Source organism: Coenobita brevimanus, chromosome 14 (genome assembly GCF_032717465.1).
Source record: "Coenobita brevimanus isolate Jiangsu-jjx chromosome 14, ASM3271746v2, whole genome shotgun sequence".
Taxonomy (NCBI): Eukaryota; Metazoa; Arthropoda; class Malacostraca; order Decapoda; family Coenobitidae; genus Coenobita; species Coenobita brevimanus.
In genome coordinates this window covers 53,699,125-53,717,873 of record NC_136967.1, presented here as the reverse complement: position 1 = coordinate 53,717,873, position 18,749 = coordinate 53,699,125, and the positions used below count along the sequence as shown (strand labels likewise).

Here is an 18,749-nt window from a genome sequence, read left to right as displayed (position 1 = left end):
AAAGGATCTCCAGTGGTGTTTTTCCCTACTCGGTAATGACTCGCTCACATACATCTCCTTACTTTCCATACTGAGCTACCATATCTCTTCATCTTGTTCTTGCTTTTCCTCTTCTCATGTTCCAAGACAATTCACCTCTAATTGTAAAACCAAAGTTAGAGACGCCAACGTTAACCCTTCGACGAAGATAGAAATCTAAACTCTTCTCATACTCTTATAACTATATATAGCTATGGAGTGTCTTTTCGTTGTTAAGGGGTAAAAAGTCTCTCCTCCCAGCCACATCACACCGAAAAGTAAGAAAGACTAATTTATACAACCATTTTCTGTCATCCATCCCTACATCTCACAAAAAACTTTTAGCTAAAAGTACTTAATTGGAGGCGGTGGCAGAATCGGTAGAGAGGCGGCCTGCAGTCCTAATGGACCCAGGTTCGAATCTGGGCTAGGACAGGGAACAGTTTAAGGATTTGAATTTCTTAAAAAGCAGACTTTTCTGATCTACCAGATGACCCACCGACATGTCATAAAAGTATCCCCGCTAATACCAGTACACCAGTCCTGTATGAGACAGTCCTAGCATGTATTCAATATGGATGGTGGGTGTTAGCGCCGAAGTGGTGACATGTGGAGATGTAGGACGAATACTGAGCCCCAAGGAGAACTACTGGGGCTTGGGAATAGGCCCTGCAGCCTTTGCCCAGAGTCGGACACGTAAAAAAAAAAAAAAAATCACTCATCCCTATATCTCTAGGGGAATTTGTTTACTCTCTTTTCCAACGCAGCTAACAGTAAGAGAAAGCTACTTTTATGGGCAAGTCTGGTTAACAATACCCTCGGGAAATTACTTGTGAGAGAAAAGTTGGAATTTTTCTGTGGCACATTCTGCAGACTTGCAGACAGTATTTTTTTTTTTTTTAATGTCTAATTATCTTCTTTCTAAATTTGGTGAATATGTTGATTTGAATCTTAATTTGTCCATATTATAGATAGACAGATAAGTAGATAGATAGATAGATAGACTTGGACTGGAAAGTGGTATTCCAGCAGCCTTGGCAAGATGAGCAGAAAATGTTTGCAAGAAGCCGCAGCGTCGGGCCTTTGTCCGTCTTTCAACGAGATAATGAAGAAATGTGTTTTTACTTGCCTTTAGGGCCGGAGCGACCACGGCTTCATCATCTCTTGGCGTCGAAAATATTGTGCCACTTCTTCAGTCATGAGAGCATCATATGATGTCTTTATTTATGAAAATATTTTACTACATCTTTAAGAAAATATTATGCCATAATCTCGTAAACTATTTTATTATATCTTCAAGAAAATATTATGCCAAAATCTCATTCAAGAAAATATTTGACCATCTCTTAATTCAAAAAAATATTGTACTAAGTCCTCACGAAAATACTCTACAATCTTTTTTGATAAAATCAATACTGTATCATCTCTTTGTATGGATATATATTGTAGTCCACCATCTCTTCATTCGTGAACATATTCTGCCAGGTATTCATTCAATAAAATGTTGTGCCATCTCCTCCATCATTATTTTATTATCTTTTTATTGAAGAATATAATTCACAGTTTCTTTATTCACAAAAATATTAAACCATTTGTTAACCTTTGGCTGGGCTGTGTATCCACGAAATGAATAGTCATCCATCTTAAGGTAGAGCAATATATATTATTAGCGCCCTAATGTCTTCCGAGGATAGTAAAATAGTTTGACATTAGCGAAAATGTAATTTATAGAAGTGATTTCTCATGTAAAGAGTTGACGGAACCATTGTGCGATGTGTTAACAGAAACATTGTACTATCAGGACTCCATATTATAATAATTCAACTCACAGATAGATAGATAGACCGATAGATAGAAGCACCAGCCAGGGTGTGAGATCAGCGAGAATCGACCAAAAGGAAATGAGTTCACCAAATACTTAATCAACAGTATGCCAGTGGGCACCGGAAGCACTACATACGTACGGACATACAGGGTTTTAGAAGCTTCCACGACAGTGTAGCCCACGTGACACGAGCCCTGCTAAACGAGAGTGTAGGAATCATAGATCAGAAAGGGGCTAGCCATAGAATCAACAGGTAGTGGTGGAAATAAGAAGAAGGGTCTGACGAGACTTTGTAAATTACGTTCCTGTGTAATACATACACTGCTCAACTTAAACTTTCCTTGAAGATAATAAATCAAGATCAACTCCCTGTATTCATCTTTAACTTCTCCTGCCTTCAACTAGCACAATAACTTTAACCAAATCTCAAGATTTACATAATACAAGACCTACGAGTCACATATATATAGTTGGTGGCAGTAACAATTGGCTCTATGTCTACGAACCATCATTTCTACAGCCAACGAAACATAATCGAGCATACAATAACAACGACGAGTTACGAGTGAGGATAAACAAGCTCTATAATTAACTACAAATAACAAGTCTACAAGACAACTCTATAATCTTCTCCACGCTACCTTAAGTATCAGCAGGAAGAATATAAACAAAACAAGTAAATGAAAAGCAAGAACAAAGCAACAAGTGGTGATTCGACGTTCTATGGTGAGCTTCGCCTATGACTACAGCTGTTAAGCACTACAATCAACACTGAAATCACCAGGCCATGGAATTTACGGAGTAATATTGTCCATCAACACAGCTCTAGAATTATCGAAAGGGAGATTTTCCATCAACTCTGCATTTATCTTCCGAGATTGACATCTGCTATCAACACGCCTCTCCGAGTGACATTATCTGTATCAAGTGGGTGTAATTATGGTTCTTACTCATTTCTTCTGAGTGCTTTAAATTAGGTACAATCACCTTCTTTACTTATTTTTATATATACATTTATACACTTATTATCTTTCATTTATTACAACTCATACACTCATCTATTCCATTAGGACATAAATAAAAGACGTATTTCATAACACCATACCCTAGGAACATGAGTTCTTTCTAGCTGAGTGATATGACAGGAATATTTTCACCTCCACCCGTGTTAGTAACAGATGATACAACAGTTAGCGGCCACTGCAGGTACACAATTAGGAGAGCAACAGGGCAACACACCCACCCTACAAAATTCACCGCAAACTAAAGACAAAAAAACAAATACCTAATTTCTAGATGATATTGATGATGATTGGGAAACCCCCTCTGATGTAGCGAGTGAGGACTTTGTCCCTGACTTGCATACCTATGAAAATTTACTTGACAGAGTTCATCGTTCAGGAAAAACCTATTCCACTATTCCCTCACACAACGATAAACAAGTCCAAGTTACATTAACAAAGCAACCAGTGAAAATGAATAATGCAACCAATACCACAGATCAAACATCCCCACCTCATGTTTACGTTTATCATGAGAATAAAACCGTCCCCAAACTCTCAGGCACAGAAAAAGATCGTATTGATGTTAGCTTTTTGATCAATCAGTGTGAACAGAACTTCGTAAAAAGGTACATAACAGATGAACAAGAGAAATTTGCTTTTTTCCTCTTCGATTAATCAGGAAAGGTGCCCGGCAGGAGACTTGCTTAAGTCTGATAAGCTTCTCCGAGCTAAGACATATAATGAGTTTAAAACTGAATTTTTAAAGAAATTTTCTCGAGGTATGAACTTTTTGCCAGGTATAATCCCAGAATTACATAAGACTGTAGATCTTGTAAGGGAGCACAGTACAAATCATGTGCTCAGTGAAATAACTGCTGATGTCTCCACAATTAAAAGAACATTATTAGCTACTTTAGAAAATTTAAACTGGATAACACAAGATGGAAAGATGTCCCCAGACCTTGTTGTGGACATCATTGGTTATGTAGCTGCCTTGTGTAAATTACCTGATAGGACCCTCAAAATCACCAAGATGATTCCATACACCCCAGGTATGTGCTTACTAGACTTAATGAACAAGGTAGAAATGCAGTGTAGCAAAGCAGGGATGATCAAAACACAATCACATTCTAGTAGAATGAGAGTTCGTGAGACAGTATCAGCTGTGAAAACAGCTACAACTACCTCAAACAGAGAACAAAATCGATCGCGACACGAAAGCAGACAGAGCAAATGACCAAACGCGTCGAGGCAATGATCTCAAACACCAGGCCACAGGCAATCTCATAAGTTTCCGCGCAGTCCGAGCAGATCTCGCGCCACATACACCACTAAATATGGGAAGTCATCTAGCAGATCACAGTCGGGAGATAGGTTCATTCTATGTTATCATTGTGCAAAACCAGGACACACAATGAATGAATGCTCTATCAAAGCAAAAGACGACAAACAAAAGACACAAGGATTTGGTCCATACTGTAGGCATCATCGGTGCCAAGGGCATTTGACAAGTAATTGCGAGACAGTAGAGAAATTAGTTTCCATTTTCAAATCGGGAGAAGGCCAAGTCACGACATAATCGAACAAACGTAAAGAAAAGAAAATTCACATAGGAGGCATGTTGGGAAGTGAGTGTATCTTGATACAAGCCGTATTTGAGGATCAAAACGTTTCCTTATCTTTAGACACAGACTCTCCAGTGAACTTAATAACACAAGAAGAAATAGATAGAATTTTTAGAAATAAGTAGAAAGTAACTTTTCTGGAAGAATCTGATTTAGACTTATATACGGTAGATGGCAAACAAATTGCAGTAAAACGTATGATACGGTTAAACATCAGTTTCACAGAGACTACAAGACCAATATCTGCATTTTTTTATATCGCTGAAAACTTAGCAATTAAAGTTCATAAGTTACTGGGCTTAAGATGCATGAGAACAGAGAAAATAATTTTACTCCCACAAATGAATGGAATAGACTTTGATAATGAATTCATAGAAGAAATACCATCAGAGTCCTCACCGATTAGTAAAACAGAACCACAAAGAATTGGTAATCTCAAAAGCTTAAACAAACATACACAAACAGATGAGTGTATAGATCCACTCACCCCCCCCCCCCTAGCCTCCAGGACTAGAAACCCAGGTAATGGTATAGTCTCAGCAGTTTTTCCCGACCATCTCACCAATGATTTAGTTATACCACCTAACTCCTACATGAAAGTTACCATAAAGAGCAAATTAAAAAATAGTACTGTTTTTGTCTTAGAAGAATTATGTGAAGTAAAAGGATTGTCAGTAGAAAACGCATTATGTCAGATGAACGATGATGGGCAAACTCAGATAATCCTAATTAATCATATGAATGGGGAAATACAGTTGAAAAAGAGGACTTGTATAGTTAATATTGAAAAATGTCCCACCCCCGTGATAGAAATAGATTTAGCTGCAGTGCCGAGTGAGATAAAATCTACGGATAGAGAAAGCATAAAAGAGAATTTAATTCACTCAGGTGAATTTGATGGAGAAAATTATTTGTTAAACCTGTTGGAAAAACACAGGGACACCGTAGCATTACCCGGAGAACAATTAGGGTGTACTAACCTGATTAATCACAAGATTAACGTGCACCCAGATACACCACCAATTGTCGTACCTGCCTATCGAGTCCCACAATCTCAACGTATACTCGCAAACCAGTATGTCGATGAAATGTTAAAACTTGGAATTATTGAGCCATCAGTCTCCCCGTGGAATGCCCCATTATTCTTCGTGCCCAAACGAAATGGAGAAATGCGTGCAGTAGTAGATTACCATACACTAAACAATCGCATAATCCCAGACCAGTTTCCCATGCCATTGCTAAGTGACATCCTACAGAATATTGGACCAGAAAATAATGTATTTTCCACGATAGATTTGCTCAATGGATACTATCAAATTCCAGTAGATCAGGAGTCACGTAAATACACTGCCTTTTCCACAAATACAGGACATTATCAGTACAGGAGAATGCCAATGGGACTGAAGACAGCCCTAGGCACATTCCAGCATTTTATGAATTACGTATTTGTTTATCTTGATGATATTATCATCGCAACGAAAGATGTCACAGTACATCTCCAGAAATTAGACCTACTCTTACAAAAGCTTGGTGATGCTAAGTTTAAAAATTAAGCTTTCTAAATGCATATTTTGCTTTAAGGAAATAAAATTCCTAGGCCACAAATTCAATGCTGAAGGTATTCACACCTCCGATGACAAAATACAGGCAGTGAGAGACTTCCCTGAACCCACTACGACTGACGAAGTTAGACAATTTTTAGGTCAAGCAGGGTGCTATTGGTCATTCATACAATAATTCTCTCATATAGCCTTTCCTCTATTCCAGCTACTCAAAAAAGATGCTATATTCCAATGCAGAGAAGAACAAAAACAAGCATTTAACAAAATAAAAAATAAACTAGAAAATGCACCATGTTTGGCATATCCGGAGTTCACAAAACCATTTATTATTAATTTTGTACAGATGCATCAATTAAAGGATTAGGGGCTGTATTGGTGCAAGAAGATAAAAGAGGGCAGAATCAACCAATTGTATTTGCCAGCAAGCAAATAAAAGGTGCAGAGAAAAATTATTGCACTACAGACTTAGAAGCACTTGCAGTGGTTTGTGCATTACAAAAGTTTCGAGATTTGGTATATGGTTACGAAGTACACTTATTCACCTACCATAAACCACTAGTGGATATAATTAAAGAAAAACTCATCTCTGGGAGGAGAGCAAGATGGAAATGTACAGTCGAAAACTACAATGTACACACAGCAAAAAAACTATCGTTACAGGGGGGTCCGATGTTTTTCATACGAACAACCTGGCTGTCACGCTAGGGTTGGTAAGCCTGACAGTGGGTGAGTTGCCAAATAGGACGAGGTAGAAATATGCATGGGAGAAGCAATGGATATAGCTTATAATAAATATGCAACAAACACACGCAGGGATATCAATGGAAGAGGCTGTTATCAAAAACCTTCATTCGTGTGTCATTTTATGTCGCGCAGGTGTAACGATAGCTTTTTTGTTGTGTGTACATGTTCATTACATACAAGGCAAAATGAATCTAGTAGCTAATGCATTATCCAGGAACCCGAAAACAATTCAGGTCGCAGCATTAGATCTCAAAGGAAACATCCCAAACCACGATGAAATCGCGAAAGCACAATGACTTGATCCAACATGGTCTAAAGTTATATACAAGTTAGAAAGTGGAGATGACATACAATTACCCATAGTACATGATCCACTAGAACAACTGACAATAATCAATAATACCTTATACAGGGTCAACCCAGGACAACCAAAACGCCGAAGAAATAATAAACAATTGATAGCACCTAATGACATGATACCTCAAGTATTACGAACGATACACGATAGCCCACATGCAGGACATCCTGGAAAGGATAGGACATTCAAACAAGCCCAGCTGTTATATTACTGACCATCATTACGAAAAGATATAAACAATCATATAGACAGATACGAATCATGTGCAAAACACAAAGGATACCCAATCACACCTGCACCGATGGGTAATTAACCTGTACCACATCAACCATGGTACGTTGTCACGGCTGATTTACTCAAGATGCCATTATCATACAATAATAACCAATACCTATTCGTAGCAATGGATCATTTTTCCCGTTATGTAATTTTAGCCTCAATTAAAGATAAAACAGCAGAGACAGTAGCAAAGGCAATAATAGATAATGTAATATGTCGCTTTACTACTCCAAAGCTACTAATAAGCGATAATGGAGGTGAATTTAATTCTGATATCTTACAAGAAATATGTAAACAATACAATATCAAAAAGGTTAACGTTTTAGCCTATCACCCAGCATCCAATGGGTTGGTAGAGAGACAAAACAAAAAAGTAGTAGATGTACTACGACACATTCTCAATGAAAATTATGCAAGCTGGGATGATTGGATTCCCAGAGTAGAAGGCTCAATTAATGGATCTATAAATAAGTCTGTAGGAGACACACCACATTTCATTATATATGGAGCAGATAAAAAATTACCATATGATATTCTAGAAGGCGAAAATCTGCCCATATACAACTACGATGATTACTCTAAACTCCGTTTACGTGAATTCCAGGACATACATAAAAGAGTAAAAAAACAAAAACAATTATCGATATCCAAGGAAGAAATGACGGAGGCATTTAATAAGAAGGCAAGAGACTCGCCTATCAGCTTAGGAGACACTGTCTATGGTATCATTCATACGAAAGACAATAAATTATCCCCGAAATTTGAGGACCCATACAGAGTAATGAACATAAAAGCAAACAAAGTTTTAATTAGGTCACTGTCAAGTGGCGGAGAGAAACAAGTTCATATTGACCATCTAAAACGAGTTTCAAGGGAACTATCCAATAATTATACAGCCTCGGATACCACCGAACAACCGAACATAACTCATGGAACCAATCAAGAAAACAACAAGAATTACAAAAATAAATTAATGTCATATACCAAACAATCAAACTTAGGTGCAACTGTTCCAAAAATATCTGCAGTGCATCATTTACATGATTTAAATATCAAATTAAACTCCTTCTATAAATGAAATAACAAGCATGTTATTGTTCTTCGTTAGTCAACCGTAACGCACATAATCACTATCATCGACCACAGCATGACCATATTAGAGAATTAATAGATTTTTTTGTCGGTAGGTAGCGATGAAGGGACTTATACTATGGATTCTCCTCTACATAGCAAGAGGATATGCTCACTTAGACCCCCAACACATAGTACGGCAAGGATGCCTCATAGCTCCAACGGCCATGACGCCATTCGTAAAAGCTGTCATGAATACTGAAATCAGTTTGGATTACTTATACGAATTACCTTCTTATCTAGAGAACATCGCCACACCCATGAGGACCCTGGATGTCATGATAGGAGGCTATGTTTCACAAGCACATAACACAAAGGAAGTGGATGAAATAGTGAAGTTAGCGAGATGGAAGATAGAACAGGCGAAGTCAACTATGCTCATCATGATCCAAGATCTCCCGTCTCATGGAACGGAGGTATTGAGCGCCACGAACAACATTACACGTACCCGCCAAAAGCGCGGTTTGTTTGATCTAGGTGGTGCAATGGTTGGGAACATCTTTGGATTGGCTACAGAGGAAGACCTTCAAGAAATAAACAATAAATTTAATAAAACAGCTCAGGTACTAACATACCAAGATAAATTCATCGCCGGACATAACTCAGCAATGAAGACAATCGTGAAAAATCTAAATAAGGCGGAAAACATAGCTCTCCAAAATGTAGATAAAATAAATGCCATGGAAAGGAACATAACGCTTTTCCAACACTTCTCCATCATCACAGAACACATTGACACAATTCTACTCCAATTAGACAACACTAGAGTTCGTTGCAGGGCACTTATGCAAGGAATTTCGAATGCCGGTAATGGCAAGATCACAACTGACTTACTTCCAGTTCTTGAGCTACGTCAGATAATGAGTCAAGGCATACATAAACATAAATTGAAGCCTTTGTTCCGAAGTAGGGATTTCATGCAATATTATCCATATTTAGAAGCAACATCAGTAGTAGTTCATGTACCATTCATAACTGACAACCTGTTCACAGTATACCAAATACACCCTTTCCCTTCTAAGAATAATAACACTTTGGTCATCATCAACATCAACACAGACACCGAACTCATCATGGTCTCCAAGAGACAGAACGCTGTCACTTTCGCAAGTGAATCAACGATTGCACGAAAGTGCCGTACATCCTTACATGCTGTTCACCTTTGTCCTGCGTACAATTTCACGTTTCAGCCTACTGGAACAGTCCCCTTTGAAATGGCTATCATAAGAAATCACGACATTCATAATCACTGCAACTTCACTTTTGCTCCAGATAAGCTTGTACACCAACAACGCATCGGACACTCACAGTTTTTTTTATTTCGCTCATAACACATCAGTTTACATAGTTTGTTCAGATATACCACCATCTCATACCTCAGCATCAGAATTACAGATAGCACCAGACTAATGTGCGGTACTTACACCATCCATGTCTACTTTATCCACCATCAATCACTACGCCATCCTCAATCATACACACAAACATTTCCACCCACTACCTAATATGGACTTAAACATGAGCACAAGTATTAAGTTGACTTCACCTAAGTTTGAACCTATGCAGCTGATCAATGAAACAATGAAGCCCTGGGAAGATTTGAGTTTGAGTATGTTCAACCCATATTACAGTATGTGTATAGCCCAGCACCTACTGTCTTTATAATCTTCTGTATTGTATTTGCAGTAGTGCTGTTCGCAATGCACAGAATGCATGCAAGAATTGCAAATTTGGAGTCAGTATTTAGTGGGGGTAAAGTGCAAATTCAAGTAAACCCCCCTGAATGAAGTGTACGTATTTTGTATATAGTATTAATTTTATTAAAAAAAAAAATTGAATGACACATGATATAGAAGTATACCAGTATCATTATCTCTATATAAAATATTAATTGCTCTTACTATAATCTTAACTTTGAACTATTTATTATTATTATTTTTTTTTTTTGCATACAGTATATGCATATGAATGTTATACATACACATCTTACAATATGTCATACAATAACCAATTTAACTATATTGCATTAGTTCAGTTATGTATACAACTTGTTTAAAATGTAATATTATAGGATCATTGCTATATTAACATGAATATTATATTTATGCAATATTATAATCAATGTTATATAAAAATAGATTAGCATATGTCAATGATGACTGCTGTCAGAGGACCGCCAGCTGGCATGACCGAGTGATGTCAGGACTCCATATTATAATAATACAACTCATAGATACAGAAGATAGATAGATAGATAGATAGATAGATAGAAGCACCAGCCAGGGTGTGAGATAGGATGTGTGTCAGCGAGAATCGACCAAAAGGAAATGAGTTCAGCAAATACTTAATCAACAGTATGCCAGTGGGCACCGGAAGCACTACATACACACAGACATACAGAGTTCTAGAAGCTTCCACGACAGTGTAGCCCAGTGACACGAGCCCTGCTAAACGAGAATGTAGGAATCAGAGATCAGAAAAGGGCTAGCCATAGAACCGACAGGCAGTGGAGAGACGAAATAAGAATAGGGGTCCGACGAGACTTATAAAATTACGTTCCTGTGTAATACATACACTGCTCAACTTAGACTTTCCTTGAAGATAATAAATCAAGATCAACTCCCTGTATTCATCTTTAACTTCTGCCTTCAACTAGCACAATAACTTTAACCAAATCTCAAGATTTACATATTACAGGACCAACGAGTCACAGTACTGTATAATCTTTCATTCACGAAAATATAGTACAATCTCTTGACGAAACTGGGTAAAAGATCTTTAACTCTACTAAATAAATACTGTACTATTAGACATGCTGGTCAGAGAGAGAGAGAGAGAGAGAGAGAGAGAGAGAGAGAGAGAGAGAGAGAGAGAGAGAGAGAGAGAGAGAGAGAGAGAGAGAGAGAGAGAGAGAGAGAGAGAGAGAGAGAGAGAGAGAGAGAGAGAGAGAGAGTGTGTTTAGAGGATTTTGATGTACATTTAGCTCCAAAAATGGAAGAATCACAGCTCGATGCCCGGGTACTATGTATGGGAAGCTGATGATGTACTGACTGCACCGTTCAGCTCAGAGGTTTGATTTACTGATCAGTCTGACATGCATATTTCTAATCTGTCTTCTCTAAATGTAAGGTACCGAACTTAAGCAAGCAAAATCAGTTCTAGAAGACAGCCAGGTGAGTGTGAAAACATTTATATTAAGGACATAGTAGTGGAGTGGTTAAAGCTGTGGGTTAAGGTCAAAGTAGGAACTAAAGGCTCGGAGCCTGCATGAACGTTCCTTCCAAGAAAAAAAAAAAAAACAATACAAAAGAGCAGATCCTTTCATTTCGGCATGCCTGGACACACTGCATTTGAAAGACTGGAGATCATCGGAATTAGGAAATACAGACAGAGGGAGACAGTTCCAGAGTTGTCCTGTTGCATAAATGAAGGACTGGGAGTAACGGTTACCTCTTGCATTAGAAAGTTGGACAGCAAAGGGATGAGAGTTTGTTGCTAGATGGGTGCTACGTGCCTCACGTAGAGGTGGAGGGATGCAAGCAGACAGTTCAGAGGAGCAGTGACCATTGAAGCAGCTATACAAAAGAGATAAAGAGACAACAATGTGGCGAAGAGACAAAGGTTGCAGGGAGCCAGTAAGAGAAGGAGTTAATGAGACGAATAGCCTTTGACTCCACCCTATTGAGAAGAGCTGTATGTGGGGAGCCTCCCCTCACATGAGAGTTGTGCTCTAAACAGGGGCGAATAAAACCCGTGTATAAAGTCAATAACTGTGCAGGAGTAAAGAAGGCAAGGAGTCGGCTTAGCATACCTAATCTCTTGGAAGCAGATTTTACAAGAGATGCAATATGATCCTTCCAAGATAAGTCCCGTGAGAATGGAACCCCAAGCATGTTCAAGGATGATGTAGGCTTGAGCTGGATATTATTTAACATCAGTGGGTAGTCCTGTGGAAGATTTTGACAGGTTGATTATTTAAAAAACTGAGTCTTTGATGTATTAAAAACAACAAGATTATTTTTACTCCAGTCAGAGATACGAGCCAAGTCAGACATTAGGTGTGCCATACCCTCATCCCTTGTTTTTTGAAGTAACTGCTGAGATGGACGTTGCGGGAACCGAATGAAAAGGTGAAGAGTGGAATCATCAGCTTACGAGTTGATTGGATTAGATGTACAGCTTAGATCATTGATGAATTAAATGAAGAGAGTTGGTGATAGGACAGAGCCCTGAGGAACACCACTGTTGATAGATCTAAGAGAAGAACGATGGCTGTCTACAACAGCAGCTATAGAACGACCAGAAAGGAAGCTGTAGATGAAGGCACAGATAGAAGGATAGACACTGTAAGGGTGCAGTTTGGAAATTAAAGATTTATGCCAGACTCGATCGAAAGCCTTTGAAATGTCAAGTGCATTGGCAAAGCTTTCGCCAAAGTCCCGAAAGGAGGATGACCAGGAGTCTGAAAGGTAGGTGAGAAGATCACCAGTGGAGCGTCCCTGATGGAACCCATACTGACGATCAGAAAGAAGATTGTGATAGGAAAGATGCCTTAAAATTTTTCTATTAAGAATTGATTCGAAAACTTTTGAAATACAGGACGTTAAAACAATTGGACGATAGTTAGAGGGTTGGGAATGGTCACCCTTCTTTGAGACTGGGTGAATGAGAGCAAACTTCCAGCAAGAAAGAAAGGTACAAGTTGACAGACAAAGGCGAAAGAGTTTGCCTAGGCAGAGTGTAAACACAGAAGCACAGTTCTTGAGGACAACAGGAGGGACTCCATCAGGCCTATATGCCTTGATAGTATTGAGGGCAGTGATGGCAGAAAATACAGAAATTTTAATGTCAGCCATGATGAAGTCAGAGGGGGGAAGTGAGGGAGGAACAGCACTGGAATCGTCTAAGGTGGAATCGGAGGAGAAAGGCAGAGCAAACATACCTGCTTTATCAGTAGAAGAAGTAGCTACAGAGCAATCAGAATAGAAAAGAGGAGGGAAGGATGATGAGGTAAAGTTTTTAGAAAGGTTTTTGGCAAGGTGTCAGAAGGAGCGGAAAGAATTCGAGTTGGAGAGTTGAGAGCATTTAGTACGGATAAAATAATTTTTGGCAGAGCAAAGAACAGACTTAGCACGATTCCGGGCGGAATCATAAAACAGATGTGAATCAGGGGTGGGTTGGCTCCGGGACCTTTTATAGGCCCTCTCCTTGTTGAAGACAGCATTAGAACGAGCGTGATTAAACAAAGGCTTTCTTGCATTAGTCAAAGGATATGAGAAAGGAATGTGTGTCTCCATGCCCGAGAGAATAACCTCAGTAATGCGCAAGGCACACTCAGATGGCTTCCGGCTGTGGAACCAATAATCATTCCAGCGAAAATCAAAGTACTGCCTGAGGGCCTCCCAATCCACAGCTCGAAAGTGCCACAGACGACGTTTCTCTGGTGGGTCCACAGGCCGCACCGGAGTGATAGGACAGGTTAAAGTAATATGATTATGATAGGAGGAGCCCAACGGAGAGGTAAGGTTAACAGTTTAAGGAGAAGGATTAGTTGTAAGGAAGAGGTCAAGTATATTTATGTATATATATTTACCTCGCCCGGACGGGAAGTGGTCCCAAAAGAAAGTGATTAAATTTTGAAGGTAATTGAGCGACCCTGAAAGGTCAAAATCAAGGTCACAAATTTTCAAAGGTCTATAACTTGAAACCGGTTGAAGAGAGAGATATTTACTACTAGGAACATACAGGAAGTCGTAATATGGGGTTTCATTTGGCACCAATACCTTTGACCCTGAAAGATCTTGAAAGGTCGAGCTCAAGGTCATGGATGGTCAGGGGGCCATAACTCTCAACTCGTTGAAGATGAAGATATTTACTATAATTATCAACATGGGAAGTCCTGTATGGGATTTTAATTGGTACCATGACCTTTCACCACGGGTGACCTTGAAAAGTCAAACTCAAGGTCACAGATATTCTGGGGGCCGTAACTCCAAACTCGTTGAAGATGGAGATACTGTATTTATTATTACCAGATATAGAAAGTCTCATATGAGCTTTCATTTGGCACAAAGACCTTTGACCTTGAACTAACATGACAGGTCAAATGCAAGGTCACGGATATTCAGAGGGCATACCTTGAAACAATTTGCTTCATTACCTTATACTTTGTGTACTTCCACTAAATAGCAGCAACAAATAAATATTTAACAACAATAAAATAACTGCTGCTGGGAGAGGTTTGTTGTGCCTGGCAGCACTTGTACAGTATATAGTATATTCATTCATTCATTCATTGCCAGATGTCATGTATCCCAAACGGGGTGGCCAAAGGCTTAGAGTTAATTGTTTTACAGGGAGGGGCACTAATCCTCCACCAACCCCACTTGACACGTAGGGATGCCAACAGCATCTGGTGTTCCCAGGCGGTCACCCATCCAAGTACTAACGAAACCCAACGTTGCTTAACTTCGCTGATCGGACGGGAAGCGGTGTACTCAACGTGGTATGTATATCTATCTATCTATCTATCTGTCTCTCTCTGTCTATCTCTGTCTCTCTCTCTGTCTGCCTCTCTCTCTCTCTCTCAATACTGTATACATACTGTATATATATCTATATATTTATATTTATATCTATATCTATCTATCCATCTACCTACCTATCTATATCTATCTATATCTGTATCTATTTATCTATCTACCTATCTATCCATCTACATCCAAATGTTCTTAGTGAGACTTGGAAGACAAAGAGTGAATTGAAAATTTAAATTTGGTGTCGTAAAATAGCGAAAAGGATGGATGGGTTGGGAAAGGTTGTAGTGGGGGTTGGGGATGAATACATGTGTGTGTGTGTGTGTGTGTGTGTGTGTGTGTGTGTGTGTGTGTGTGTGTGTGTGTGTGTGTGTGTGTGTGTGTGTGTGGTCAGCCTTCACCATTAGGTCTGATGCACGATTAGGAGGTTATTATCCTGGCTATGGCAGGAGGCGGGGTCAAGGAACACATTAGCCAGGCCAGAGGGTAGGAGAGGCCAAGGTGGTTGTATATCTACTTGAACTGGATGCTTTGGCAGTATCTCTTCATTAGCGATTTATTCTGTCTATTAAACGCTCATATATCTTTCTAATATTGACATAATTTGCATAGACATCACGTAAAGGATATTAAGGTATAATAAGCACTATAAATCGCCGAGGAAGAGGTGCCAGAAAGCCTACGAAACTGACGAGAATAAGGCCAGAATATTCATCAACTTAGGAGGCCTTCCAGCACCCCATCCCTACCACCTGACATTCTCGTGTATGCTATATGCAGTATGCTGGCACAGGTTAAGAAGGGCAAGTGGGAGGTGTAACTCTTCCTCCACCCCCCGGCTATTTACGACAGACCGATGATTTACCAATAATATTTAGTTGTTTAATTAGATAAGTGATAATTCAATATAGAGCCATGCTCCCCCCCCCCCCTTTTTTTTCCTAGGTGATGGATGCAACCCTGTATGTGGAAATTATGTCGATGCTAAAATCTTATATATATATATATATATATATATATATATATATATATATATATATATATATATATATATATAATACCAAGGCTGCTTTTCCCCCAAAAAGTGGGGTAGCCGAGGCAAGACGACACACTCCCAATTTACTCGTCCACACACACACACACACACACACACACACACACACACACACACACACACACATTTATTAGTGTCTTAGTCCCGGAGGGAGAAGAGACAAAACCTCACTGTACCACACCGCACAACGGTCTACTGCACAGTGCAATCAGCGACATCTGCAGCAGGGCCCGAGAGCAGAGCTGGTTTACCCCTGCCACATCATAATGGACCCATCCCCATACCCGCACCTGACCATATCAGCTGATCAGACCAGATGTGGGAGAATATCCCCTCGGGTCCACGTTACCATTTATTCATTCACAATTTCTCTCCAGTCATCCCTATCACACGCAGCCAATCTTCCTTGCTCTACAGACATTCCTCTCGCAACTAACACCCTCTTCACACTGTCCATCCATCCTATTCGTGGTCTTCCTCTCAGCCTCACACCCCTCACATCCGATCCAGTTATCATTTTCACCAGTCACTTTTCATATGCCCAAATCATCGCAACACTCTCCGTTCAACTCATTCAGCCATCTCCCACATACCCCAAATTCTCCTTCACAGTTCATCATTTCTCAGTCGATCCATACACGTTGCTCCACACATTCTCCTCAGACATCTTATTACCATTACATTGAAACTCTTCCTTTCTGCTCCACCCAAATTCCATGGTTCAGTCCCATATAATGCAGTCAGTACCACTATACCCTGATACAGCCTTCTCTTCACATCCATTCTAAGCGAACGACATCTTAACACTTTTATCATTCCTGTCAGCATCTTTCCTATTTTATTCATTCTAAACTTCACCTCAACATCTATTCTTCCATCCACAACAACATGTGACCCTAAATACTTAAAACATTCTACCTCCTCAAGCATCTCACCATTCATAATTACATTCATCCTCCTACCATCTACCAACCTCGTGCACTTCATCACTACAGTACTCTTTTTCTCAGTTTTTCTCAATTTCCTTCTTTCACACACCCTTCCAAACTCCCCTGCCAACTGTTTCAATCTCTCCTCTGAATCGGTCACCAGTGCAGTATCATCCGAAAACGGCAGCTGATTCGGATTCCACTCTACAATCAGCATTCACCAGACTCAAACCTCTACATAACACTCTCACATTCACCTCCCTTACAACACCATCCATATACTGTAAATATTAAACAACCAAGATGACATCACACATCCCTGCCTCAGCCCCACTCTCACGGGAAACCAATCACTCAGTATTTCCCACTCTTACACACGCTGTACTGTTTACAAACTTTTCATACCTTTTAACAACCTACCACCTAGTCCATACAATCTCAAAACCGTCCACAAAGGCTCTATATCAATTTTATCATACGCTTTCTGTAAATCCATGAACGCCCAAAACACATTCTTACCTTTTGCCAAATAGATTTCACATACCTGTCTTACGGCAAACACCTGCAACATCTGACCTCAGTCCGTCTTTCAACGAGATAATGAAGAGATGCCTTTTTACTTGTCTTCAGGGCTGGAGAGGCCCTCTAGCCTTCATCAAATGGCGTCGAAAATGTAAGATAGCTTCTTTCACGAAAATATTGTACTATATCTTCATTCAAGAAAAATGTGTTAACCTTTCCTTAGCATGAAAATACGGTACCATTTCTTCATTCAAGGAAATATTCTATCATCTTTTCATCATTATCATGACTTTTTTTCCACCTTAGGATTGGGTGAGGTAGGGTCCAAAAATCAAGAGGACAAAAAAGTTCCAAAACTGACCATCACTCTGCCCAATGAAATGGACCACAGTCTCGTTCACTCATCATTCAAACCTCTGGAACTCTGGCTACACTTCACGAACATAAACATCATCTACAAGCTTTATGCCACTTATTAGCCAGAGGCAGTTTGGCAACTATCATTTCACTGGGAATCAGGTGTCAAACTTTTGTCAGGCGCTCCTCGGTACTAAATTCTTCCAGCCTGCTTGATGCATTCTGTTCCCTAGCCTCACCATCCTCCATATCACGCTTTCCCACACACTCATTATCATTTTTACCCACCTTCTTCGCTTACCAAGCCTCCTACCTTCAAACACGCCTAAATAATCGTTACTTCACTTTTTACACCCATTCTCTCCACATGACCATACCATTTAGCACATTCATCTCTAGTCTAGTGTCCACAGACTTGCTTATATCAAAGTTTTCATGAATCACAGTATTCCTTATACTGTTCATTTTCCACAGTTCACACATATTCGTTAAAAATGCTTATTTTCTCTGATCTCTTTTCTAATCTTTTCACTGTCAGGCAAAACTAAAGTCTCTCACACTTTTGTTATTGTTAGCTTTAAAGCTCCTTCATGCAATCCTCTTGCGGCCGCCACGCTCAGGCCTCTGTTTTATTACAAGGCCCTCACAACATAACCACGTTCATTCCCAATGCTAGTCTTCTTTCTGCTTCTTTGTACATTTACCCCTCTTCTCTGTTACTTCGTCCATGATTCCTCACCAACTAGAGTTTCTCCACTGACCATTGCGTCACGTTGTGAATTACCTGCCCTTTAAAAAAAAAATC

The 18,749-nt window shown here is 39.5% G+C and overlaps 1 pseudogene; it reads right to left on the bottom strand.

The window, feature by feature from the left end:
- Positions 1-14,946: 14,946 nt before the first annotated feature.
- Positions 14,947-15,065, bottom strand: LOC145390482 (5S ribosomal RNA; annotated as a pseudogene).
- Positions 15,066-18,749: the final 3,684 nt, after the last annotated feature.